The 25,570-nt window shown below is 43.2% G+C and overlaps 1 protein-coding gene across 6 annotated transcripts in view; it reads right to left on the minus strand.

Moving 5' to 3' along the window:
- The window catches only part of LOC121458759 (membrane-associated guanylate kinase, WW and PDZ domain-containing protein 2-like), a 1,271,545-nt gene that overhangs the window by 657,022 nt on the left and 588,953 nt on the right, over positions 1-25,570 (minus strand). The window contains exon 1 of one of the 6 annotated variants that reach the window (XM_041668122.1): positions 21,840-22,181. The exons of the other annotated variants lie outside the window; for them this stretch is intronic. The gene's annotated coding sequence lies outside the window, so the exon portion shown is untranslated. Of the gene's footprint in view, positions 1-21,839; positions 22,182-25,570 lie in introns of those variants that run through there. 6 annotated transcript variants of the gene reach the window in all.

The following is a 25,570-nucleotide window of genomic DNA, read 5'->3' on the forward strand; positions in this document are numbered from 1 at the left end:
AAACACTATCTATACCTACAACCACTCACACACAAACACTATCTATACCTACACCCACTCACACACAAACACTATCTATACCTACACCCACTCACTCACAAACACTGTCTATACATACACATTTCCTCCTAAAGACCGCGGTGGTGAGTGTTAATGTTCTGAGCCATGATAAACCACTACTTTATTAACCAGGGTGATCACTAACAAAGCTCTAGACATTTGTTCTTATGCTCACAGAGGGTGTAGTCTCCACCAATCATCAAAGAAGCTTCCCTTTGCGACAGAGGGAGATCTCTACAGAAAACCAAACAACCAAATGCAGAGTTGTGGAGCACAGTCCTGATGGATATATCTACAAAAATCTCCCACACCTAAGGCTCAGGGAACACTGCAGGAGAAGGGTAGAAAGACTGTAAGGGTTTGCTGTGAGACTGTGTCTTCTAACAATGCCAGAAGCTGCACCCATAAAGTCTCACCAATATGGCTGCCTAAACATGCGCTGGACATGGACAACACTGATAGACATGCCAAATTATTATTTTGAGATGTGAAATGCTCATATATAAGGAAAGAAACTGCTTTAAAGCAATAGCAAATTATTGTAAACTGTAACTCTGGAATTAAAAATGATGTTCTGGTAGAGTGGTAGAGGAGTTTGTCCTCTGGGACCCCAAAAGATAGACAGGAAGGAAGAAAGGAAGGAAGGAAGGAAGGAAGGAAGGTGGGAGGGAGGGAAGGAAGAAGAAATGAAGGAAGAATGAGGAAGGAAGGAAGGAAGGAAGGAAGGAGGGAGGGAGGGAGGGAGGAAGGAAGGTGGGAGGGAGGAAGAAAGGAGGGAGGGAAGAAGGAAGGAAGGAAGGAAGGTGGGAGGGAGGGAGGAAGAAAGAAAGGAGGGAGGGAAGAAGGAAGGAAGGAGGAAGGAAGGAAGGAAAGAAGGAAAGAAAGAAAGAAAAAGGAAGGAAAGAGGGAGGAAGGGAGGAAGGAGAGAGGGAGGGAGGAGGAAGGGAGGAAGGAAGGAACGAAGGAGAGAGGGAGTGAGGGATGGAGGGAGGGATGGAGGGAGGGATGGAGGGAGGGAGAGAGGGAGGAAGAAGAAAGAAGGAAGGAAGGAGGAAGGAAAGAAAAAGGAAGGAAAAGGGAGGAAGGGAGGAAAAAAGGAATGAAGGAGAGAGGGAGGGAGGGATGGAGTGAGGGATGGAGGGAGGGATGGAGGGAGGGAGAGAGGGAGGAAGAAGAAAGAAGGAAGGAAGGAGGAAGGAAGGAAAGAAAAAGGAAGGAAAAGGAAGGAAGGGAGGAAGGAAGGAGGGAGGGAGGAAGAAGGGAAGGAAGAAGGAAGGGAGGGAGGGAGGCAGAGAGGGAGGAAGGGAGGAAGGAAGGAAGGAAGGAAGGAAGGAAGGAAAGGTCTGCACCGAGTTTGCTCTCACCCTCTGATCTTTCTGGTGCTATTCCATCACTCCCTCCAGACCTATTCAGTAGGAAATGATGACCTGACAATGACAAGACACACACTACAGAAAAGTCAAACACTTAAGTGTCGGTCAACTGCACATATTGTTATGGATTCCAGGTTCTCTGTGCATTGCTTTTGTGCCTTCCTTTGAACCTCACCTGCATGCATTACTTAGTATAACTATGACCCATTCCAGGTAACTGAACATGGTTTGTGCATAGGTGATTTCCATGGCACTAATCTCCTGAAGAAAGGAAATTTACTCTTAAGTGAAAGGAAAGGCAAATGATAACATGATCTAGGCTCTAATCATCAAAGCAAATTCCCCCAAATGCATTGTTTTTCACAATAAATATTTTCAACCCATTTAGTTGGAGACTATATATATATATATATATATATATATATATATATCCCTTTTCATAGAGATTTTATAGAGCAATTTTTTTTTTACTTTTCAGTGGAATGTGCTATGTTCAGAATACTCATATATTGACCATCCAAACCATATTATTGACTGTTTCTTACGTATACAGAACCAGGAGCTCAGATTGCGAAGGTGACTTAGCAATGATGCTAATTCTTATGGATCTCTTAAAGCAGTAACATAAGCAGCAGCAGTAGAAGCAGGAAATACTTTTCCACACACAAAAAAGGAGTTTGGTCTAAATGCTCTCGCTCTTTGGGGGACCTGAATCATCTCCCCCTGAGCTCAGGAGAGCCAGAGAATTTTCTAAATGAGGTTACATTTTAGCTGGGTCATCGCAAATTGGTAGGGTTTAGGTGCACAGAGTGTAGGGAAAGGAGATCTAAGTGGAAGGAAAGGCAGCCCGAGGTGTTCAGACACGGCACTGCTCGGAACTAGCGCTGTGAGCAAGACAGCATCGCTGTGAACTGATGTCGGGAGGGTGCTATTACAGACCGATGCTGTCACAGAAGGCATCACAGATACAACTCCGCTCTTCATGGAGGAAAGAGAGGAGAAAGAGAGGAGTGGCAAAACTTTGTTAAGAACGATAAGCGGTGAGAACCAACCAAGGTAAGGGACACGGGGAGAGCATTTCTGAAACACGGTAACCGGGAGGGCCTGCCGCACAGGCATTTCACAGAGGCGACGAGAAAGCAAGCCGGAAGATCACACGGGAGAGCTGGAACAGAAGGAGAGCGTTGGTTGATGAAGTTGTTGGCAGAATAAGGCTGTGCTGCAAAGGACCTCAAATGCCAAGCTGGGGATTTGGATTTCATTTTACAGACGCCGGGGAGATGTTAACAGTTTTTCAGGAAAGATTAAAAAAAAATAATAAAACTAGGCTGTGCTTTACATAGACGCATGCAGCAGCTAGCTGAGTGGAGAGGACAGAGGGAGGAGGCATGAAGACCTCCCGTGTTGTCCAAGCTGATAGCCAGAACTGATTTCTATCAGCAAGTTATTTTATTAATTCATTCATTTACTGGGTATATGTTGATGAGTTTTCATATGCGGAACACTGCTTTAGTCCCCAGACTGCTCTCAATGATCAAAACGGGTATACCTCTGCCCCGTGGGTCCTGCATTTCAGAGGAGATGTCAGAGGACAAGTAGAACAACCATGTTAGACTGGCGAGCTATGTAGGAGGCGGTGCATCCTCAGGACGACAGCTTCAGTCAGGCACTGGAAAGACCCTGGAAGCGGTGCGGGGGCAGCGTGGAGACTGAAGGGTGGAGGCGACACACTACTGACTGTCGTCCAAAGATGCGTTCATGCTCCTGGAGAGCTATGCTGATATAAGATAGATGTAAGGAAAGCTTCAATTTAATAAAAGGTTGGTAGACAGCCACGACTGGAGAATCGCCAAAGCCTTTGCAAGCCTCACAGTTTGTCACGTGAATGATGACGTATGTCATTCTTAAGACAGAGGGGATTCTCAGAGTAAACAGCAATGAGGCTCCGTGTCTCTGGACAGAACTTAGGCGGGTCTAGCTAACCCCCGGGACAAAGCTGTGGTCCTTTAAATGATAGAGAAAAAGAATGTGCTTCTCGGGTTCTTGACTCTCACAAGAAATAAAACAATGGCTTCTCCCTTGAGATGTAATAGTCAAACAAAGCTTGCGGTTTCCGAAAATTGACAGGTGTGTCAACTTGAACGTTAGGGTTTTATTGTTGTAACAGTAACAAGAAAAGTGCTGGCTTCCCAGTTTTCAATCATTCACCAAAAAATACTGTGTGCTAGGTCAGTAACTAGCCAGCCAAAGTACTTCTTCTGAAGTATTCTCAGAAATGGACACTTTGTTATAGTTATATTATCTGAACATGGTTGTTGATTCCTGTTCAACAAAAGAATTGTCAGAAGTGTAGCAAACTTCCCGCTGAATGACCTACTTGGCCTTCTCAGGTTTCCCAATTTGGATTCACTTAGCAGTCATAACTCAGGCCTTCTTGTAATGCATTATGATGCCCACTTTCAAGTTGTGGGATTCCAGAATGACTGCTCCGTCTGGGACAAATTGTAGGATACAGAGTGTTATATTCTAATCACAAGAGAAGAAAACAATTGCTGCTTTTGCTATTGGTGAAGTTATTCATAGCAGAGCAGTTTCCTGGGGATAATGACTATAAACTATAGGCAAACTATAACAAATGACTACCTAAGGCACTAAAAAGAAATGAAAAGTGGGCAAGAGAGTAAAAAGACAGAATAGTACCCAGTGTCTTTTCATGGCTTTTTGTCATTAGGTAGACAGATGAGATACAACGTACAGTGGCTAGAAATTGAATTGGACTCGGTTGTTTTGTGGTTTGAAAACTCTCAGGGGTCAGATTTAGGGTCCACTACGGTTAACAGAAGGTGAATGATGGGACTCAAAGGCATGATCTGCTGTGGGATTCCCTCCGTATGCTGTGATTATCTTAATGAGTAAAGAAACTGCTTTGGACCTATAGCAGGGCAGAACTTAGATAGGTGGGGGAAAAATAAGCTGAATGCTAGGAGAAAGAAGGGTAGAGTCAGAGAGAGAAGCCATGGAGCTGCCAGAGACAGATGCTGGGAACTTTACCCTGTAGGCCACAGCCACGTGGCAATATACAGATGAATAGAAATGGGTTAAATTAATATAAGAGTTAGCCAATAAGATGCTAGAGCTAAGGGACCAAGCAGTGATTTAATTAATACAGTTTCTATATGATTATTTCGGGACTAAGCTAGCCGGACTGCTGGGAACCAACAAGCGGATTCCCTCCTTACGACAATGGCCATTCAAGCAATGATCACTGGAGAGCATGCACTGGACAAAGTTGGGGTTCTCGACTCCTAGAAATGAGATAGGACCCTCTTTGGGTGGGTTCAGGCATTCCCTATTCTCTGGAATTCCAGCTTCTGCTCTGTTGTTTGGGGGACTGCTTTAGGAATCTGAGATTTAGTATGTATCTGTTGTTAAGGCTTAGAGCAACTTCTTTGATGGAGATCACCATTTTTCTTATCTAAAGACCGACAGAGTTCCAGCAGTCAAATATTAGCCACAATGAGGAAGCTAGATTATTCCTGTGGGCAAGATAAGGTTCATGCTTATTTTTGTTTGGAGACACGATAGTAGAACGACCTTTGTATCTTTGTCCTTCACAGTCATAAAATAGTCCTGAGTCTGGTAAAGGTTTTTGATTTTTTTCTTTGCATATTTAACCAAAAGAACATAGCAGACTAAGTAATGTCTAACAGCACCAAGACTTCTTTGTTACTCAGACTAACTCTCAGCAGCCAAATCTTCTGCGTTTCTGCTTATATGGAAAGGAAGTAGCCAAGGAGGGAAATTTCACATACTACCCAAATATGTGTTTGATCCCAAGCATCTTGTTTAAAATGAAAAAGACTCAAAATGTATTAAGGTTTTGCCAAGCATAGAGAAGAGTTTGAATATGTCGTTTTTGAAGATGTAAGATATTTTGCAACTCGAAGGGCGATTAACCACCTCCTAAAAACAAAAATAAATATTTTCAGTAGTCTGAAAACAGAACAGCATTATCTAAGTTAGAGTTAGATAGATTAAGCAACAAGGAAATGTCATTCATACTCAACGATAAAAAAATCCATATGAATGACCACAAGATGACCAATATAAAGCAATTAGCTAAGAGCTACTTTAAAGAAACTGTTTCAATTCTATTCAAAGACTTAAAGGAAAACAATAATTGTTGTTAAGCAAACAAATCAGCGGAGAAGAATAGATACTTTAGAAAAGGAAATCCAAGAAATAAAATATTCAGTATCTGAAAAAAATCAAAAAACAACTCACTGGTAGGCCTCACAGCAGAAAGCAGAACGAAGTATATATACACTTAATCAGGGATTAATGACAGATCCAACCTGAACTCATTAAATAATTATAAATAGGCAGTGTTTTGATGATCTGAGGGATGTTACTAAAATATAATATAGTATTATATATTCCATATATATAATATATATATATATATTCCATTAGATTCATAGAAGATGGAGAAAGAGGGCTGGAGAGATGGCTCAGCCGTTAAAGGCTAGGCTCGCAACCAAAAAATATAAGAGAAAGAAAAATATCAAAGGGATAATTGGTATAGGTGGTCCTTCTGTCTATGTGTTGCTCTCATTGGTTAATAAAGGAATTGCTTTGGGCCTAGAGCTATAGGGGAACAGAGCTAGGTGGGGAAAACTGAATGGAATGCTGGGAGGAAAAAGGCAAAGTCAGAGAGATGCCATGGATCTGCTGGAGACAGGCGCTGGGAATTTTACGTGTTTTAATTAATACAGTTTCTGTGTAGTTATTTCGGTTCTGGGTGGCTGGGACAAACAAGCGGCCCTCGTACAACACATAATAACCCCAAATTTTCTAAATTTCATAGAAAAATATAACCTACAGGTGAGCTAATAAAACAACAGAGAAGAATGTCATTTAAATTTCAAATAATGATCATTGCTGAAAAAAGGGGGAGGGAGACAGAAAGCGAAGGAGAAAAAGAGACACACACATGCACACACATACTCACACACACACACTCACACACACAGTGAAATGGGGGGACAGAGACAGAGAAAGATTGAAAATGACTCTTGCAAACGAGGAAAATGACCCACTGTCCATGGGGAAATGACACTATACATGGCAGCTGGCATACTTTTCATCAAAGCAGTGGATACTACAGGATTCAAGGCAGCCTATGAGGGGAAAACCTGTCTGCCAAAAACTTTATTTCTAGTAAAAAAAAAATCATTCAAGATTGAACATGAAATCAAGACATTAGCAGATAAGAGAAAGTCCAATGAAAACGGACTCTTTTATGCCAACCCGTAGCGTAAGAAACAAGCGTCTTCTCAGACAGTAAGGGAAACGGAAGGAAACAGAAATGTTTAGGAGAAACCAAAGAGCACACGGAGTAGTAAACGCACGTCTAAACAATAACGAAAATTGAAAAGAATAAAACTGTAACTTAGGGCTGAGCACATAGCTCAGCAGTTACAGCAATTCCCCAGCATGTGGGAAGCTCCGAGTTCAGTCCCCAGCACGAAAAAAATAAAATGCAATAAAACAAATATCATTAACGTTAACTAGAAGAAAACAAATGAAAGCGTAAATATTCACCATGAGGTATGGGAACTCGCTGGTGTTTGCTTTTTAATGTTAAGAGGTGAAGAGTGAAGTTTGGATCCTCGAAGACCCTTAGAGAACCCGAAACTACCAAGTCGGCAGCAAATATTAGTTTTAAAGACATCACTTGTTAGAATGAACAATTAGATACACTTGACACAAGTAAGGAATACACATGGGCAGTCAAAATCAAAATCGGCTAGAAAATTGGTATTCAGCATTTGATGCACGTAGTAGCGGACCCCGACTTCCTTCTCAGCTTGCATGAAGGCATTCTGATACTGCAGGTGAGCTGACTGCAAGGGAGGCAGTCCATTTATATCCGAGTCCAAGTTATTTGCCTTAATGCCCCTCATTGCTTCAGCACGCCTTTTTGCACCTTGATGGATGGCCTCTATTATGAAAAATGTATTGTAAGGCACAGACTTTGGTTTTGCATGCAATGAAATTCAACCTTTGCGGGCCAAAGTAATATCTTTTATGGTTTGTTCAGCATCCTATTACTTAAGTTAGCAGAGCATTTGAACACTGGAAGTTTAATGATGCACCTTTCTAAAGGAAGAGGAATTTGTCAGGGCATAGGACAGACTAAACGATTTTAATCTCAAGAATAACATGTTAGATGTCTGTGAGTGGTATGGCTAACTAGGCATGCCAAACTACAAAAATCGTTTGTTTTCATGTGTTTCCACCAAGACACGTGTGAAAGGGAGCCTAGTGTCTTGGTTATGAAGGGTGGCTTATTGTACGCTGTGAGCTGATGGGCTAGCACCATCTACAAAACGCTTGCCTCAAAAGCATGAAGGCCAGAGTCTGGTCTCCAGAACTCATGTAAGCGTGCTAGGCATGGTGACACACTTATTAACCAAGAGCTAGGGAGGAAGGGAGAGAGAGAGAGAGAGAGAGAGAGAGAGAGAGAGAGAGAGAGAGAGAGGCGCCACTGGGTATCACTTTCAACCAGTCCAGCACTCTTGGCAAGCTCCAGGCTGTAAGAGATCCTATCTCAAGGCAGGTGGACAATGTTCCTGAGGAGGACACCTGAGATCATCTTTTCACTCTATACACTCATGCTCCTGCATGTAAATGAGTATGCATGTATGCATGCTTACACACATATATACACAGATTACAGAAGTGTGGTAGACTTGCAATCAGACAAATTCTATGAAAGTATATATTTTCACTTTTAAACAACATTCAAAGCATATGTTTTTAATGAACATTTCCTTTAAAATACAGGTACTAAGGCCTAGAATGAGATAATAATTTGGTGCCATGCATATCTTTATGGAGAAAAGGATTATGTATTTATAAGCAAGAACCTCCGAAGTTCTGATCCACAAATAGGCTAAGATGGGTGATTTGACAAAGCAATGGACCACAGTTGGGGGTCTGTTTAGTGAAAGCAGGACCACCTTATCCTCACAGATTATAGACACCCTATTCCAAAGGTTTGATATAAGACTGTGGTGTGGCATGTAGCTGTTTATCATCAACTGGACAAATCTTAAATTGTGTTATAGGGGACTAGAAAGATTTTGGTCAAGGATGGATATTGCTCTTGCAGAGGACACAAGTTTGGTTCCCATTACCAAACACCATGTGTCTCACAACTGGGAGATTTGACTTCCTCTTCTGGCTTCTCCAGTTACATGCCTGTACCTACTGACACCACACACACACACACACACACACACACACACACACACACACAGAGTTTTTAAACTGTGTTGCTTTCTCTGACCATTAAAATTTTATACTGCGGTTTTAAACAACCGTGGCTTGTCTCATTCCATAGTCATAACTGTACAAGCACGACAAGATAACTGGACCAAGTAGACCACATTAAATTCAACTTGAAAATCCAGTTGGTGAGCTTGTGTAAGAATGGGCCGCTGTCGTGGAAACTGATGGGCCATACTTTTCACAGTCATCCTGCTTCGTACTTACTTTATTTTCACCACAATATCCTATCTATCTGCATCAGAATCATCAGAAATAAAGGGGTCCAAATAAAGGGATGCCTAAGTGTGCTGAAGAAGGGCTGTTTCCTCCACAGGCTAGGGACATATATTCCTAGCCTCGGCATGGAGTGGCGTCTCTCCAAATAATCTCAGTCATATGGAAATACCTCCTGGACAGGAAGGGTGGGGACACCGAGCTCCAGCCCCTCAGGGGGCAGTCTCAGCTCTTGCCAGCCCAGTGCAGACCTATGCCTAGCTTCCATTTGTATAGACACCATGACACTCTATTGCAATCACTTTCAAGATCTGAGTGAATCTGTCACTGCAAGAACCAATTGTGGCGTCATTTTGATGATATCAGTGTGTGGATCCATGGGAATGCATCAGCTATCTATTAGGAAAGTAGCTAATACCATATTTTCTGTTGTCTTTTTGGTCTTCCCAGAGGCAACGGCGCATATAGGAGCAGCTGCAACAGCAGCAGCGTGTGCGGCTCTGCCAGTTCTTCGGAGAATAAACCAATTAGTGGGAATGGGCGGGAAGAGGTGCATTTGGCAGCCATGTTGGCAGCCATGTTTGCATAAAGTGGGGGCAATTTTTAAGATAAGACAGTTTAATGCAGCATCATGGTGCCTGAGAGGATTGGGGAAAAGTCTGATGCTTCTGACAGACAAATACGGAATTCTTCTCTGCCATCCTAACTGGCAGGCTTTCCCTTTTCCCGAGCTCTTCAATCTGCTAGTGGCACACAGATTCCATGGTCCCTCTCTCTCCATTCCTACCACCCCTTTCTGTACTCCGCCATCATCTCCCTTCTTCGTTCTCACTGTACTTTCATTAATAGCTTCACCTTGATCACCTTGCTCCCCTTGCTTCATGAGGTACACAGACCCCAGAAAATCCATCTCTCTGTCTGCCACATGACTACCAGCTCCCAGTAAGCTCTATTTTTTTTCCCCCTAAGACAGGAAAAATATATTTTCTGTGTAGCTCTAGCTGTCCCGAAACTCAAGTGGTAGACCAAGCTGACGTTGAACTCACAGAGACCCCCTTCCCTCTGCCTCCCAAGTTCTGAGATTAAAGGCATATGCCACTACCACCAGGCCCCAGCAGGCACTTCTTAATATTCTTCCTTTCTCCATACAACTATTTTCTTTCCACTTGTCCAGACCCGAGGACCTCTTATTTCTTCTCAAAATCCCCTTTATAACAATCAATTTAATCTTGCTTTATTTTTCACTAGGAAATTAATTTCATCAGAAGAGAACATTTAGAACTCCTGCCACCAAATCTCCCCACCTACCTCTTCGCCTGTGCACACTGGCTTTTTGCTGCTAATAGAAGGCCACGTCACCCCCGCCACCTGTGCTCTGGAAACCCTGTTAGCTCGAACCCTGCCCCATCCTCCACCAAAGCCTGGACATCCAGGCGCATGCCTGTAGCCTCTGGCTGAGGCAAAAGGATGACAAGTTCAAGGGCAGTTTCTGTAAGTTAGTAAGAGCCTGTTTCAAATTAAAATGTAAATACCACAGCCAGTGAGCCAACTTACGGTAAAGCACCACATATAGGTGCGGGTACTGTAAAAATAACAAACCTGCATAAGACAGTGAGATGCAGCTCTCTTTCCATAACTGCTTATCCCCTCGTCCTTCTAACATGATCATCTTTAAGACATGAACTTGCTGAAGTTTCTCCTTAAGCTGAAAAAAGAATCCATCTGTTGCCCCTGTTTTCCTTCCAGTAAAGACCAGAAGCCAAGTTTAAAGAAATTATCTGTGATGTCTCCATTTTTCTTCTTGTCCTCTTGAAGTCTCCTCGTTGCAAAAGCCAGTGGTGACTAGGGAGACCTCAGATTCTACAAGGTTTCAGCAGCAGCCGACGGATACTCATCGTGTCTTTCAAGCATTTCTTCACTCAGCAGAGAGGACACAACTGTCTCTTGTTGTTCTCCTCTTCTCTCTGTGAATTTGTCTTCTAATCCCGTCAGCTACATGCGCTCCAGTGCTCAGGGTAGAATGTCCCCTTTACTGTCTACACTCTGTCCTTACGTCATGTCCTTAAACCCACAGTTTATATGACCACAGTAGTTAGTAATGGCTCCATGTGTGTTTTCCCAAGAACTCCTAAACCTTTCTTCTGAACCTTTATTCCGAGCTGACTTGAGGATCAGTCCGTCATCTCCGATGGCGAATAGGCACTGGCAACTGAGCATGCTCAACAGCCCTACAGGTCTCCACCCCTACAGTTCCTCATTCTGCCAAGACTTGACTCTGGTCTTCTTCACTGCTGCCTTCCCTTGCTTCCCATCCGAAAACACCTTTTGAGACAACTACTTATTTAGTATTCCTCATTAACTTTTGTGTTATTGGTCTCTCTCATGAAGATTTTTTCCCCTCATTGTGTTTTCTGCTATATCACGAGCAGCTGGAACAAGGCCTAAAACATTGCAGGTATTCAATAGATCATTGTAATATGAATGAATGGGCTATATTAAAATACACTTATAAAAACCCTCTAAGCTTCATAGATGCAGAACTGACCGCATTTATAATTCTGTTGACTTCTGTTTTTCTGACATTCTCTTTTATTACTCTCTGCAGTAAAGTGTGTGTTTTGTATGCTGAGGGACACTCGGGAAAAATGACAGATGCACTAGGTTTTTTTTTTTTTTTTGGCACTGCAATCTCTATATACACATCATTACACAGACTGCTATGTGAAAATGAAGAAAAAGCTTCATGACGGGGGGTGTGTGTTCATGGAGGGGTACTACCATAAAAGGGTACTACCACAAGAAGCACCCCATCATAACACAGCCCCCCCTCACTTTCATTCATCTCTCAAAATCTTGTATGTCTGTTGTCTCTGATTCTGTTCTCTAAGGCACCACATTGGTTTCTGTAATTTTTTATTTCTTTTAAGTCACTATTATTTTTAAGTGTGTGTGTGTGTGTGTGTGTGTGTGTGTGTGTGTGTGTGTTTGGTCTACCTGATACCCTGGAACCAGATTTACAGACGTTTGTGAGCTGCTGTATCAGTACTGACAATTGAGAATATGAGTATTGAGAGTTTCCTCCAGGAAAGAGCCAGTGAGTACTCTTAACAACTGGGCCATCTCTCTAGTCCAACATTCTTTATGTATCTGAAGCAACACTGTTTCTTCTGTCCGACTCTGCTTCCTTCTTCTGCAACTGAGAGAGTGGCGTTAATTCTTAGGTTTTGCCATCCTTGGCTGGTCTCCTGATTCAGGTAGCGTCACGTGCCCTCTCTCTGTGCATATTTATACCATGGTGGTTGCTGTTGGTCCACCACTTCTATGTCCTATGTTCACATATAACTGACAGTAAATAGAGAGGTTTTGTGGGCATAAAGAGCCCTATATCGTTAACAGCTAACCGAATCTGGCGCAAGACGGTATGGAATTTTTGCTTAAAGTCCTCATTGACTCAACTTATGGAATACAAATGTCGTTCTAGTACACATTCTTAGGGAGACAGTTATCTGAAAGAATCTTTCTGGAATCAGTGCAAAGTAAATACCAGTAAAGTTCTCCATATTATCTAATCTCAAGCTTCCCAGGTTTAGAAACTGTAGTTGAAATAAAGTATAAATATTTAATATTTTTGAACTTGCAACTTGAGATTCTAACCTATTTAAAAATATGTGTATAGATACATAAAGACAAACAGCTTCTCTACCTCACAGTTTCAAATTCAGGTCTCAGTTAATACACACAGAACTAAGGTAACCAGATAAATCTCATTTAACAACTGAGGAGGCCAGCTAAACCCACGGAGAGAGCAGTAGATGGTTCTTTTAAAGTGTGATTTGAACATACTTGGTATTGAAGCCTTACAATGTGTATAACTGAAAGTAAAATCTCAATTTGGTTAATTATAAGCGTTTATTTCCTCTCTAGTTGCAAAGGACCAAAAGGCAGATTCAATGTGGGAGAACCTGAGCATCACGCTAATGTAAACTCATCCGTTGTTTGAGAGAATGATACGATATCAAGTTGTGACCAAAAATTGTTAATTAAACAAAATGTCTCTTGTTTCCTTTCATAACATAATAACAAAATAATGTGTATGTTAACAATAGTTGAATATATTGAAGTGCAAGCTTACGCGTGAAATTTTTATCACACATTCCCCCTATTTTCCAAGATAAAAATGCTAATTTTCTCAAGTTAAACCTTCAAAACAAAAAAAGAGAGAAATTGCTCTGAACAGTTTCTCTGACTCTTATTCTTTTATAACCTATAAGCCTCTCTGTGTGATATAATTTTTTTTGAGGGGTGCAATGAACTTTATTGATGGTATTCAAGGGAGTGTGATATAATTTTTTTAGTACCGCATATTAATCCGGAGTGCAATACTGGTGTAGAAGTTACAATATTAAAGTTTCCACTCGGGCTGGAGAGATAACTCCACGGTAGAACACATGCCTTGCACACACCAAGCCCTGAGAGCAAGCTCCAGCGCTGTAACAGGAAACAAAATTCCCCTCAGACGAAATCACATTTATGTTTCTTAAGTGACAGATAAAGTGTACTTTATCTTGTGCCTCATGATGTTCTTTAAAACATTTACATTGTAGCACAGTCAAATCTAAACAATTAAGGTGCAATGCACACCAAAGTCAGCCTTGTGGTGAGAACACACAGAACATCCTTTCTTTAAATTTCTTGATTCTAGAGTAACTGCCGCCACTTTCCTATAGAATAGGCCTTTTGAAATCTACAGCTCTTGAGTATAATTCTATGTCCACAAGTCAGCATCTCCCCTACTGCTTAACTACTCCAAACTCAGTTGACTCTTTGGCCTCCTAACAATGTAAGAGAACTGACTTTAGATGCTACTTGTGAACATTGTATGCTCCTGAGCTAAACTCCCGCATCTCAGGTAGTGAGGCAGCTCTCTTCTCTCGAAAATTCTGAGGCTAACTCTTCTTGACGAGCTTACTGAGTGGTGCACAGAGCCTGTTTGACTGGAAGAACGGAACTGATATGAAAACTACCAACCCTCTTCTTTTGCATCTTCCGGAACATTCATCTCATCCTTAGTATGCATGTAAAATAAGAACATGGTGGCCCCCGGATTATTTTCATGAACACAAGTATCAGAAGGTCAAACTAACTGGAGCATAAGTGTCCATTTCCATGATGTATCTGAGGCAAATGCTTAGAAAATGACGGTCGAAGTGATCACATCTCAGCATCCCCAAGCAGCCAGGATGACCCGTATAAGATGCTATCAGCTATAGCCCCTGTCTATTTATTAGGTGTCTATGATGTGCTAACTGTGCTGCAGGAACTCGTGTCTCATCACTAATATCAGAGCAGCACTGACAGAAAGTATTTCAACCTTCACTTTACTGAAAAGAAAATTGAAGCTTAAACGTCAAAGGAAGCTGCCCAGTTTTCTGTGCTAAATCCAGACTTCATTCTAGTCTCCCCTTCTTGTCTAGATACATAACGAAAGAGTTGGTCTAGAGAGAAGAAGGATTTTAGCTTATTTCTCTTCTGGGTCATGTGAAGCCTGAAGAAGAAATTGTTTCCATGTTATAGCTTGTGAAAACATCTTCCTTATTCACAGTGTGTCCTCAGGTTGCCAGCTAAGTCACAGGCTACGCGGATCAATCTAAACTTCATAGGAGGATTTCTCTAATCTCTTCTCTTCAAACAGTCTCAAAGAATCGGCAGCACTCAGGATTCTTGATATGATGTGCAGGACTCCAACTCAAGAAGTTGAGATGAGATTTCCAGATTCTGAAATGGCGCTGGTGCTTCTGGTCTAGAGACTACTCCCACAGTGGTGCAGCCCAGAAGAGAGCACATCTTTACCTCCTCAAAGTGACAGCAGGCTGGGTATAAAGGGTCATCAGGCTGAGGAAGGACAGGACACAACTCCAGACAAAAAGACTAGTCTGGGGCCAAAGAGATTGCCCAGTGGTTAGGACTAGCATGGGTTCAAAAAGATTGCCCAGTGGTTAGGAACACTGGCTGCTCTTGCAGATGAGCCAGCACCCACAGGGAGGCTCACCATCTTCTATAGTTCCTGTTCCTGGGGAGCTGACCCCTCTTCTGACCTCTGTGGGTTCCTGATCACACATGTTGCAAGGGCATACACTCAACCACACACACATACACATAGAGCTAAATGAATAAATTTAAAAAAGACAAACATAATGCACAGCTTCTAGTCTACACAAAGTTAATTCACATATCAAAATATCTAGCTTGATCTCCTTTGATTTTACTTTAGGCTACTCAATTTGAGTATTACATTTTGTGGATTGTGATTAAATTCCTTTGTAGTAATTTTTAGTAGTCTTAGGCATTTTTTCAGTTTTACCAGAGGCACAGGTCATGTAAAATAGAGATTTTGAACTATTTAATTTTAAAGAGTCATATTATACTCCTTCTTCCACAATGTGGACAAGAAGAAAACTAGCTTCTTCATGATAAGTCAACTCCGTGAGAACTATACTATCATCCTCTATTAGGCAAAGGCGCTGGAAGATAATCAAAGAAGTGACTTTGGGAGAAAGTCTACTCTAGAGGAATGCACTCTAAGAAAAAAGCAAAATATATGTCACGCATTTGCATATTCATATGAGTTAGACAGAAGCCAGCATTTTTTAGGTTCCAGAGAGCACTGAGCAAAGCAGGCTTCAAAAAGACCTATTTTCATAATTAACATGCATCTTAAAGAAAGCATTCCAGTTGTGAGTGGTGAAAGTCACACAGAGGCTCAGACACGGCGAAGTAGCACAATAGAGTTTTATTATGTACCTGACTAGAATGGCTGTTAAGACCCAGAATGAGAAAACACCAATCTTTGGTAGACCTCCATTCAGGCATAGAGGATAGACACAGAACATTCCGGACAGTCAGTTAAAAGTCTTCCTTCAAGTTTGGGCAATGTGAACTCTTAATATATGTATTAATGGTTTGAAAGCAGTTCCCTTGCTGCTGTGTATGGAATTTCGGCGTATGGAACCAACAAAGGATCTTCTTAAACACCAGTGCACCAACCGTGAAAGCTCTGTAACTTCCAGAGCCACGGCTACAACCTAGAAAGCATTCGTTGCCTTCTGCAGCCCAATACACACAAAAGTTTGCTGCCCAGTGGGAAGGAGGGACCATAGCTGACGGACACACACACAGAGCAGAATTTTATATTTTACCAGTCGAACCCATCTCTATTCATGTTTTATCCTTTGAAAGAAGAGGGGGCTGGAAGACCACACTAAGTGTCACAGACTGAAGGTCATGCACACAACTGTTAGGAGAGGTGATAGCTCCGTCTGACAGCTCAAAGGACGATATATACTGTCTTCTCCTATTGTCATGGCAAACACACCTGAAAGACCATAGGGTGACATACTGTCAAGGGCAGCTCGCAATAGCAAGCAGTCCTAAGAGGAACTCTACCTTTTAAACAGACCTGGATGGAGGTGGGCGGTCCTTGGGCTTCCCACAGGTCAGAGAACCCTGATTGCTCTTTGAGCAGATGAGGGAGGGGGAGGGAAATGGGAAGCGGTTGCGGGGAGGAGGCAGAAATCCTTAATAAATAAATAAATTAAAAAAATAAATAAATTAAAAAAAATAAACAGATTCTCACCCTGGTTGACCCTAGAAAGACCAGTATTTCCATTTAAATTGGGGGAGGGGTTTACAAAGAACAAACAAACAAACAAAAAAAAAAGATTAATGATTTTTCATAGAATTGACTATCTCCTAGACCATATCTGAAACCTATTGAGTAAACTGGAAAGTATCAATCAATAACTTCACTAGTTAGAGGTCACCTATCCTACGCACAAAATCACCTAAACATTTTCAACTCTTAGAAATGAAGGCTTTTCTATCTGAACTCTGCTCATCATTTCAGGATTTAGAGCAGAAAAACCCGAAAACTGTACTTTTAGAGCTCAGAAACACTAAGGTGTATTTTCAAATGTTTCTCGCTGTGGTTGCCTAAGGACAATTAGAAGAGAGAGGAGACAGCTCCCTCCTCCCATGCTCTGGTGGGAAGGCAAGGTTCCCAAGGGGGTGTTTGGAAAAATGCAATTAAATAAAAAAACTGACTGTCTATCGATAAGATGGTGATAGTTTTATAGGGCTTAAACGACAGGAGGGCTATGCTGAATACTTCCAATAAGCTTCAATTAAAGGGATCGATATTGCTAAAGAAATCTTTCAAAGCACCTCTGATAGAAGAGTTCTTTGAGATTAGTTTTAGAGGCTGGAACAAGGTACGCCAAGGCCAAGGAGAAGTAAATTCTAGCATTCAGGAACTAACTGCCAGCTGTCCTAGCCCACAGGATCTCAAGGTTATCTATCAGGTGAATGAAATAATAACGAATTCATGGATAAGCCCCCCCCCCCCCCCAGCGCGACACTAATCATATTTGGAAAATCAAGCGAAGCGGTGCCCTCAACACACCTGTGGGAGCCCATACTGGCCATTTTTATTCACCATTTGTCCGTATATGGTAAGTTTCAAAGACACTTATCAGGCCTGGGCTGCCGGAAGTCCCACCTCTTCCGTAAGTCCTTTACTTGGAGTTCTCGCGTTACAATGCATCTTGCTATGAAATGAACTTCTCACTCTTAGACTGGTGAAGCAGTTGTCTGTCTTTCCCCTTGGAGGTCTCTGCAGAAAGCAAGCCTCTTGCAGACAAGCTCCACTCTGTTTTCCGCTTTGCAGCCTCTCTTCAGAAAGCACGGAACCGAGCAGCACACAACACGGTTGAGTAGCAAGCTCCGCTGGGAGGGTTCTACCTCAGGGGAGCTTTCTAGGCTCGTAAAATAAAGAGTAGCTTGGCTAGACGGGTGTCACTGCGTTCAGATGAGACCCAGAAGGGACCAGATGAAAGCGTTAGGAGTGATGGGAGAAAGGTGGCAGAAAACAAGGATTTTAGAGAGGAGGAGCTGAGAGGGACCGGAGGAACACGGCTGTGCTTAGGACTGGTTCAGAAATGCTTTCACACAGATAGCAAAGGAAGTTCCTCAAAGTTACAAAGACAATCACGCCAGCATTTTTCGAAGACAGAAATTCCTAGTAAGGGAATTGTGCCTCTTAGGACCAGCCTGATTGTAGGATTCTGAAACTTGACAATCCAATGCAGAAACTTGTTCTCTGTCCAACACCTGTTTTTGCACACTGTTGCTGTCTTAGTTATATATGTATACACACACACACACACACACACACACACACACATTCACACATTCAGTTGCTAACTCAGCAACCACCGGATACTCACTTCATCTGAAAGCTGACTTAATTTGAGACACGGGAAAGGCTCCTTTGAGTACAATGAGCTTACGCTCTATCTTCAGAAGGTCCTGCCTCCTGGTAGACACCGATATTAACCAAATAATGATACCTACATAAAACCGAACATCAATACAACTGTAAGGTGTGATAAAGGCTAATGAGTCCTGAGTACACTTCCCTGTGCAGCAAAGGACTATTTGAGCGAGGACAGTGAGCCCAGGAGGTGCTCAGACAGCTCACACTTTTTCCTGTGCAACACGGCTGTCCTTCCCATGAGCACCAGGGGAAGGACCGACATGGTGTAAACTCTCACTGTTAATAGCTGTGTAGTGCCTGAGCTCATACTTCATAAGTAATAAGATTCTGGTTTAAAAAAAAAAACAAAACAAACACAACCAAAAAATAATCCTCCATCAAATCCAGTCAAGATAACAGCACAATTCAATTTCTTTCAAATAAACTAAAACTTTAAAGCAAGGAGCCCATGTTAGCATGTAGCTCTTTCTTTGCCAGTTCTTAGTAAAGGGTTCCTTGGTGGTAGCGTGGGGAGTCGGGGGTGGGCTTTGCCTAGCCTGGCTCTGGTTTGGAGCAGCAGCAATGAGAGGAAAGAGATAAATACAGGCAGCACACACTTCATTGTGAAAACAGTCCCAGCCCCCAGGTGTTCCAGGCTTGCTGGGTTCTTCTCGAATGTCGCTTCCGTGTTTCAGCTGTTCTACAGCTTCTGACAAAAACATGTCCTCAAGTTCTAAAGCTGGGTGAGTCTTCTGGTCTCTAGTTTGTACTGAGTGCTCCCAGCTTCCAATACAGCAGGGAAGCAGATCCTCAGCTCACACACATGGCCCTCTTGTTATCCGCATCTGAGATGAGGCTACAGTTCCTCATGCGGGGTCAATGACAGTCTAGAAGAGTGACCTTGCTGGTCCTCTCGGGAACTTCCAGGTTCCTGTGCTTATTGTGTTCTCGGTTGTTTGCCCATTGTTCTGCTAGTATGACATCAGTTTTCCCAAAGCACACCATGTCCCATCCCCACAGTGCCCGCATGGGATCAGCTCTACACACTGTGCTAAAGTCTCAGCTCTCATGTGCAACTCACTGCAGAGGCTAAGGCATGGATCTGATAAGCTTGCAGCTTGATCAAAATTATTTCAAACAGACTCCAAGAAAATCTGTGTTCTGGTTCTCCTATACAGAAGGGTCATTCATGATCTAAACCTTTAGAGAGATACCCTCCAGGAGGGAAATGACCATGATGCCATTAGAATTATTGAGCTAAATAAAGCCTCACTTGTGCTAGTACGTAGATGACCCCCGTGCCATTTGCAGGAAGTCCTGAGGGTCTTGCACATGCCTGTCGCTGGGAGCTGTCACACAATGTAAGGGACAATCCCCCCTTTGCTATGCACACACTGCTGTGCTGTTCTGCATCCCCATGTTGCCTTCTTTAGTAAAGTCCTCCAGCGCCGCACCTTATGCCTAAACCATGAGGATCCAGCCCCCTCCACAGGAACATGCCTCACGCTCTCGGCATCCTTTCAGGATACCGTGTAACAGAGAGCAGTGGATTTTTACACACCCCCAGCAACACATGCTTCCTCACCCACAGCCCTCTGCTAAAGTGGATCCTGCCTCTGCTGGTGGGAGCTTTCGCAAGCCGAAGCCCGAATAAAGGAGGGAAAAAGCAGCGGGGCGGCTCGCACTCACACCTCCGCCACCTGCCCCACACAGGAATTCCTTAATAAGCACTTGTGCAGGACAGCACGGAAGTGTATTGTTCCTTCTTGGCCCTGTAACTCGGGGACACAGCTTTCTCCCTGCACAACAGCTTCACAGAACAGAGAAAAGGCACAGGACGGGAAATGGCAGCTTTATGTTCTCCTAGATGGATGATGGGCAGGTACCCGTAGGTTTCACCTGTCACTTTCCATTCCAAAAGTCCAAATGCAAAGGACCGCATGGGAGGCATTTTCGTAGAGAAACCATTGACTTGCAGACAAGAAAAAAGTGTCTCTTGTCATGTCCCAACAAATCTAATCTACCCTTTTAAAGATGGAAAGCTGCGATTGCCGGGGAAGCGATCTGCTGCTAGCTAGCTTTGCTCTGGGTAGTTTGTGTTTCAAGTAAAACCGTCACCACCCACTCTCCATTCAAGCCGAGGTTTTAAAAGGCAGGCAAATAGAAAGAACCACCACGGCTCAGCCCGTCCCTCTCAGAAGACACCGAGCACAGCAAATCACAATGCTGGCAGAGGGCTCCGCACTTGAAGACCATCTCCTCAGGACGGGAGGAGAGATATGGAGCCATTTTTCACCAGCTTCACAAGAAAATGTCAGCTCACAGCGGCTCGTGCAAGCATTGCCAGAGCGCATCTTAATTTGGCCCAAAGGGATGTGGCCAGTCACCCTCAGAGAACATTTTCCCAAATAGTCCATGCCAGATCTGATTCCCTCAGCTCTGAGCATCTTGGGAATAGAATGTTTGGCAATCGCATGGACCAGAAATGCATCCTATTCAAAACTAAATGCCCTCACGTTTCCTTTGGCAAGCATGGAAATTAGACACTTCTGAGTTTAAAAAAAAGAAAAAAACACTCAGGAAGAGAAAAGACGCCTCTCCCCACTCCTCGCCCTCCTGCAGCGTTCTGACTAATACCCCTGGGCAGTTTACTTCAGAAAGGAGCAGACTCCTGAACAGGGCACAATGGCAAATTGGCACACAAACCTCCAGCTCTCAGCACAAGCGCAGGCAATGCTTTCTTTGTAAAAAACACGGGGAAATACTCACGCTGGAACAAAAGGCACTCTATCTGCAAAGCCAGAAGTGAGGGAAATTATGTATTTGATTTACACACATCTGTATCCACACGTTTTTTTTTTAAAAAAAGGCTTTGAACCTAATTTAATCATACCGCACTGTATTCTTTCCCCAAACCCAGGCGATAATAATTAAGATTAATTTTTTTTAAAGCTTTGGCTCCGATAGGAGGTGAAACACGCCGCTGGAAGAATACCTGGGGTGTGCCTTTGTTGAAGGGGTGCCATTTCAAACTTACAGTATTTGAACTCAATTGTGCGGAATTCAGAGGAAGCAAATGCAGCGGGCGATCTGAGGATGATTCTGGCACTAGCTGAAATGCCAAGTCAGCAGGTATTTCTGTTTACACTTCACAATACCTTTATCATGCATGCATTTTTGCAGCTTGGCGGGGCAAAAAAAAAAAAAACAAAAAACAAAAAAAAAAAACGCTAACTGCTCCCCAAACAGCCACCTGACAACCTCGGGCCGAAGCACACATTGTGACTCAGAGGAGACATCATGATGGCTCTCGGCGAGCTGGATTAGACAAAAGCTCCGGAAGCCAGCGAGAGGCATTCGGTTTAAGGAGGGAGAGTCCAAAGCAAGTTTAGGCTCACATCTGGTCGAATATGGCACTGCCTTAGCCAGGCTTGGGGAACAGGAGGGTATGGAGGCTATAAATAGAAAATACACACATAGAGAGACAGAATCCAGAAGCCGGAGCCGGTCCGCTAAGGCTTACTAACCTGCAGCTGAGCTCAGAGCAAGCCCAGGAGCGGCGCGTCCTCTCCCACCTTTCCATGGTCCTCAGTCAGCGTCTCCTCAAACCACCTGTACTGATCCAATCCATCCTCGGGTAAAATGATCTTCCAGGGAGAAGTAGCTTTAGCTGGGCTTTGATCTTGCCAGCATAAATGCCTAGAATTTTCCTCTTGAAGCGAGATTCAGCCGCACAAAACTGCTCCTGAGGTCTTTTGTTTTCCCTCCTCTCAAAGATGAAGCATGCAGCACTTCTCTCTCTCTCTCTCTCTCTCTCTCTCTCTCTCTCTCTCTCTCACGCTCCCTCCCTCCTTTCTCTTCCCCCAACCCCCACCAAGCAACCTCACTGGGTTCTCATTCAGTCAGGGTCATTTACATCTCCCAGCATGAAAACCTGGGCTAGACCCAAGTCTGTCTGTCTCTCACTTTTGGATTTCCTCTGGAAAAGGGAGGGGGCGGCCCTAGGTGAAGTCAGGTGACCCTCCCCTTAAAAGCCTGTGAGATGGATGGAGTACGCGAGCTTTAATATCCACACGGGCACATTTACATCACAGAGCCAAGGGGATAGCTCCTAGAGATTAAGCATTTTTGGTTTTCCTTTCATAGTCCCCTTTCAGCCATTAAGAGAAGCTAGCATAGTAGAATAAAATGTAATTAAACTTTTCGGTGTTAATAACACGGCTACATCCCTTCAGCATCACCTAACTGAACAATGCTGCTCTCTCTAGGAAGGGTCAAAGAAGCCCTGCATTTGTTATTACGCACGTTTCCTAATTGGTCTGTTCTTTGCCACCCAGTTAAAGGGTCCTGACGTTAAGGCCACTAGAAAAAAATAATAATGTGGAAGGGACAAATGACAAGACTCCCAGAAACCAGCAGCTTCCTCCTGCGCAACCATGTCCCACACAGGTAACGTAGGCAAATCACCTTGCCCTTCTCTGCCTCAGTTTCCCAGTGTCAATGCGGATCAAATAGAACACAGGTAACAGATATAGATCCTCCTCCTTTTGCCGTCCTTGGTCCAGAAGCCTGGCAGAGGAGATGCCCAGGTGGCAAGACTTGTTCAGCACCTACCTGGGACTCAGAAACAAGAGGCAAAACCTGTACCCCTGATGGTGTGGAAGACAAGTGGGTAGCCAGAGGCCTGGGATCTACAGAGCAAGCCTGCTCTGATTGGATCTGTGCTACACTGCTCTTGATAGACAACGGGAGCCTACTGCCAAATAGTAAAGATAAGTCTGCTGTTCGTGGTATTGCAAAGAAGGATGAGATGGTATTTACCAACAGTTTCTGGTAGAAAGTAATCAAGAGAGAGAGAGAGAGAGAGAGAGAGGAGTATGAGGCACATCAGAACTCCCTTTTGGCCTTTGGTGGTCTGTGCTTGGGCAAATAAAGATGTTTGAACTAGGGATCAAAGTCAACCTTACACTTGTTAGGAAAATACCCTATGACTGAGCTATACTGCAAACCTAATCCATGTATTCTTGATTTCAAGATCCTGATGGCTCAACAGAAGAGGGAACCCTTAGGAGAAGTAGCAGAACCTTATTATCCTGACAGTAATAACAATGGCGTTAGGGCTCGGACTAAAAAAGGTCTTGGAAGAAAATCCTCTTCTGTTGCTGTCTTTCCCTGATGCTTCTTTTGTCCAGTCCCCTCCACCACTGAAAGTCAGCAGGGACTGGAATTTCTTCTCCTCAGAAGGAGACATAGAAACCAACACCTAATTTCTCAAAAACAACACACAAAATCTAAATATCTTACCCTCATCTTCCTCTACTCCCCTGTGGAGAGCTCCTTCTTCTTTGCTGACTGTTCCACTTCCTGAGTCTTGCCTCACAGCCAGGAGACACACTACAGAGAAAGGCCAGATGGCTTTTCTGGGTTCCTCACTCAGCCTTAGAGGTTCCTCACTCAGTCTTAGATCAAGCCTTGTTTGTCCAGTCCTACATGGTAGTCAAGGCCTTATTGAATCTAAGTATCGGCATGCATGTTTTACCTGTGGTTTTAGATGTTGTCCCATGAAACTATGATCAAATGTGTAGTCTTTGGCCATCTTTGGGGGTCAAGTAGGACTCCCCATGGTAGATAGGAAAGGGGTGACTCCCTTTCCCCACCTATAGTTTGAAAGCAATGACAACCAGAAATCCTCTCACAACAACCACCTCTCATCTCTTCAAGAGTGGAGTCAAAGCAAACAGTTATTGCTGATGTGATGGGGCCGTCAACTGAAATGCCCATGGTTCCCTCCAAAAACATCATTTAGAGCAGAAAGAAAATGAGGGACAGCTCTTCGCCACTTGTTCATAGTTGCCTTGGGTTTTAAAAGTGTTACCTTGCATGGAAATATCCAATTTAAGCTTTTCAAATAAATTATATGCTAACTGGCTGCAAAATTAACTTCAGTTTGTGCTACAAAAAAAAAAAATTGGCATCCAAACACTGGGCAGTAAAAAATATCTTTCTGCAGAAAAGTAAGTCAGCTTAGACAAATTTAGGAAGACCTAAAATGTGTGCAGGGTTGAAGCAGGAAGCTGTGAGTGGTCGTCTCTAGAAGCACGTTAGCTGGCGTTGCCTTTCCTTCCCCTTTAGCATCAGGTGCTTGAGTTCCAAATCTGCACTCAGTTTGGCTTTTCACTGTTCGGTCTCTTTCTTTGTATTCTCACTCTTAAAAAGTTCTTCTTTTGTGAGAGAGGCGCTTTCTCCTAATGTGTTGTGCACGATGCTGGTAAAGATAACGAGAGGAGAGGGGATTCTGTGTTCTATTCCATAGAGCATGGGGTTCAGTTCAAACGCTACTGTGTAACAAGGTTCATGCCTTGATATTTTAAAAACAGAAGGACAGAATCTGGTCTCCCTGTTATTTGAGTCAAGTCAAAGGGTCTTGATTTGAAGAGGCCTATCAAAGCTTACCAACGAGAAGCTAACTTAAAGTAAAAATAAATCAGGAAAAATAATAACAAATAGTAAAAATAAAAGTAAATAAATACTGAATTAGTAATAATAATAATAATAATAAATTAGCCAGGCGGTGGTGGTGCACGCCTTTAATCCCAGCACTCGGGAGGCAGAGACAGGCGGGCTCCGTGAGTTCGAGGCCAGCCTGGTCTACAAGAGCTAGTTCTAGGACAGGTTTCAAAACTACAGAGAAACCCTGTCTTGAAAAACCAAAATAATAATAAAAATAATAATCATTATTAATAATAAATTAGTAAAAATGTTGCAGCAGCTAACTAGAGCCAGTGTTCTGAGCCATCTTCTATGACTTCTAAATTGCTGACATATGGTAAAATAAACCTCTACTGTGTGCTCACTTGCTTAAACAATGCTCCTGGGCCGTATCTTTTGTACTGGGCACAATGCTAAGCAGAGACTGGCACAAGACAGCGTCTGAATCCTCGGAGAAACTTAAACGAAGCTACCATTCGCATAAAACAGATGGAGCAGTACTTGGGACAGGTGCTATGGGAATTCAGAACAAGAATCCAGTCCTTCTGAGCGGTGGGAGGAGCAGCAGAAAAGACTGGGTGGACCTTGAACTGAGCTTTTGGATGTCTTAGTTACCTAAGTGAGGGTCGGCAAGATTACAGATACCCATGGGCAGCAAACGTGGAGACTTGTACAGTGTGGTGTGGTCGGACTGCGGAGTGTTTGCGTGCTTCGAAGCGCAGGTTGGAAGTGGTTGTGGATGGCCTCGCGCTTCCCTATAGTGCAGTGG

Source organism: Microtus oregoni, unplaced genomic scaffold (assembly GCF_018167655.1).
Source record: "Microtus oregoni isolate MIOR12 unplaced genomic scaffold, Mior012 000018F_ref0000195, whole genome shotgun sequence".
NCBI lineage: Eukaryota > Metazoa > Chordata > Mammalia > Rodentia > Cricetidae > Microtus > Microtus oregoni.